Raw genomic sequence first — 3,111 nt, forward strand, 5'->3', positions numbered from 1 at the left:
TTCAAACACATCTTTGATTGTGTCCACCTAGCCGCCCACGGGCCCACCATGCATGAATTGGCTTCCACAAGGAAGCATGTCTTTGAAGACATTTGCACTTCGTGCTGGGGAGTATTTGATCTCTACAAAATCCTTCCAAATTATGAATGTTGGATTATCTCTTTGAGGTTTATTTCAAACTCTACACCTTTCCTTTGCTAGCTGCCTGTAGATTTATCCAACCCACTTTTCTAACCATCATCAAGTCACCTCCATTTTGGCATTGAAACGTGTGGCTTCTCCTGTGTGGAAATTTCTTCCCTCACTTTGCAGATGGCTCTCCTTTATGGCATGAAATATTGTAAGACCCAATTCATAGCTCACATTTGACTACATCAATGAAGGCATTCAAAGAAAAAAATATGGAGCACATTTTACTAAGGGTGCCTGAAGGAATTTCATATGGGGGACTCTCCTTCTTATGCTGTCTAACTCCCTTAATGTGTCTATGTCTACCCTTCATGCATGGGGTGTTGCATATCTACATGCCAAAACATGGATTGTAGATCCTCTTGGCATGGGGATCCTGTTGTATGATGCTCGGCCTCCTCATAAGCCGTGACCTTTCTTTCAATCCTTGGGCAGCTCCCCATTCTATGAATACCTTGGAAATTTGTACAATATTATGCAGCAGCTTCATCTTGAAATGGATGTTCTTCATCCCCTACTAACTTGGATGTGTTTTTCTTAGCGTGGGGCTACTACATTCTACTTCATGTCATGCATTACCTCTCCACTAATGTTGTAGCTCTTTGCATTGATGCTCTGTGGCTTTTACTAACATGGAGACCATGTAGCTATAAGTTTCCTTGCTACCACTGTGCCTTTCAATGCCGTGGAGACCATGTAACTCCTGTTGTGGTCTTTGCATTAAAATATTTGAGCTCTGCAAGCCATGTGCTACCTGCCTCCTCTCCATTCTTACAAGATACTTCCAGGTTGTAGATGTCTCTGCCCCACCTCCCTTGTGTGGGGTTCCTTCTTTTCTCTACCATAAACCTTTTCTTCTAATTTGACTTCCACTTGATCATCTCAATCTGGAATCCTATTCATAGCTTCCTCATCACCATGGGTGGAAATGTTTCAGTATTCTGGAGATGGAGGATAATCTTCAGTTATGGTTGCCTCTTGTTTTATTACTAAATGCTTGATGACTCTCTCATCCCTATCTAATAATTCCTTCAATGCATTAATATTCCCTTTTCCAATTTCAAAATTCTCCAAAATATGGTTTGCCTTTCTTGCCTTTTTAATTTTATATGCTAACCTCCTCATGTCCCACTCACTAAGTCTCCATATTTTGCCCCTTCTCTCCTCTATGAAGGCTTTAACTATTGAAACAACTTCCACAACTTCATTTTCATTATCCTCATGGATTAAATACATAATCTCATAGTGACAAGTTGTTTCCAAATCCATGTCAGTCTTGAATTGAAGTTCTAGAGATTTTACTAGCTCTTCTTTATCTACAAAGTCTGGATCTAGTGATTTCTTATCAGCAGCTTTCCTTGATTCCTTCAACAACGCAGCTTCAGGATATGATTCATAAAGCTCCTTGTATGCAAGTGAGTCACTATGTTTATTTTTTGTAGACTTGGTTGCCATCAATATGATTGATGCTCTCCTAGGTACTATATTACGATAAATCTAGGAAGCAACAGTTGGCTTTGCAGCACAAGACCCAAGAGCCAATGCAAAGACAAGGCATTTATTTTGCTTTTATCCTTCATTCTTCTTGAATCCTACTACCTTGAAATTTGCTCTTATTCTAGGCTGACTCAAGATCTCCATCTGTTCACAACCTCTTGCTAAAGGTCAACGCCTTCAAATTTCCTTATGCTCAGGGTGACCAGTGGGATAAATTTGTTGAAATGAAGTTTCAAAATTGTAAGCAACTTCTCTTTCAATTTTATAGCTTTCCATCTACAAACTTGATAGATTTTATATGCTTTAGCTCATTGAAACCAATCACATGTCTTTTGGAACCTTCCCCTGGAGATGATGCTGATAATAAGATATCATTATGATAGAGTTTGCCACTATTTCTTGACCTTTGAGGTATGATCATGAAAGTTCAATGCAAGACTTCAAGATTTTTTGAGGTCCATGATGTGCTCACTATATAATCAGCATATTCATCCACTTAGTCACTTTATAGCTTTTAAAGTAGTTGTTAATCTGATGGAATTAGTCGGGCCCCAAAGTGGGTTCAAATATTTAAAAAAAATCATTTTCGGAAAACTGATATTGACTACGATCAAAATCAAGCACTAAATTATCAATTAAAACTCATTTTATCACTTTCTTGCAAACTGTCAAATTTGTACCAAGAAGGTCCATTGACTGGCCTTAAAAACTGACCCAAACACCTAACTAAGCTCTGAAATCTAACCCACTAGTTCTCTGTTCCGCATTCTTGCACCCTATCGAATCTTGTCTCATGAAAAATTTGGGATCAAAATATATTCGTTGTCAAAGTGACCCTTTCAGAACTGCCTAAGAAAACATGTCAGAAAGCAATAAACTGGGTTCAGATTTGGCTTTGAAAACTGGGCAAACTAATACTTGGGGAAACGAAAACTAGGACGTTAGTTCACTATCATGAGGACATTATAAATCTACAATTTTGAATCATGATGAATCACAAGGCATGAATGGTGAGCAGTCAAAGTGGGCTACTTGGAATTGCTGACTGGAAATAATAACAGAAAAGCGATTTTTTGCGATTGGAATTGACCTAGAAAAGTATGCAAATGGATTCATCAAGACTTGAAAACTATCACACTTAAAGAATTTTCAGAGTACAACACAGTAGTATGATCCATTTGATCTAGGCAATCATAGATCTCAAGCTATAACATCATGAATAGGGGTTCGAATCAATCTGCAAATGCTGACACCAGTAAAAAGTTATAAATTATGTTTGGAATCGCGTTTGAAAACTGATCAAATGGAATCATCATAGGCTAAAACTTGAAACATAACAAGCCTCTGACATCTAGAATGCAATGCAAAAGGAAATTTAGTATTTTGGTCAACTGGTCAAAATTTATAACACCTCAAACAGGGCTT

The 3,111-nt window shown here is 38.0% G+C and overlaps 1 pseudogene; it reads right to left on the reverse strand.

Annotated features, from left to right (window-relative positions):
- Positions 1–960: 960 nt before the first annotated feature.
- On the reverse strand, positions 961–1,830 carry LOC149569916 (protein REGULATOR OF FATTY ACID COMPOSITION 3, chloroplastic-like; annotated as a pseudogene).
- Between the last annotated feature and the right edge of the window lie 1,281 nt (positions 1,831–3,111).

The sequence above is a fragment of the Cupressus sempervirens genome, chromosome 3 (assembly GCF_028749045.1).
Source record: "Cupressus sempervirens isolate cs-2001-9-10 chromosome 3, ASM2874904v1, whole genome shotgun sequence".
Taxonomy (NCBI): Eukaryota; Viridiplantae; Streptophyta; class Pinopsida; order Cupressales; family Cupressaceae; genus Cupressus; species Cupressus sempervirens.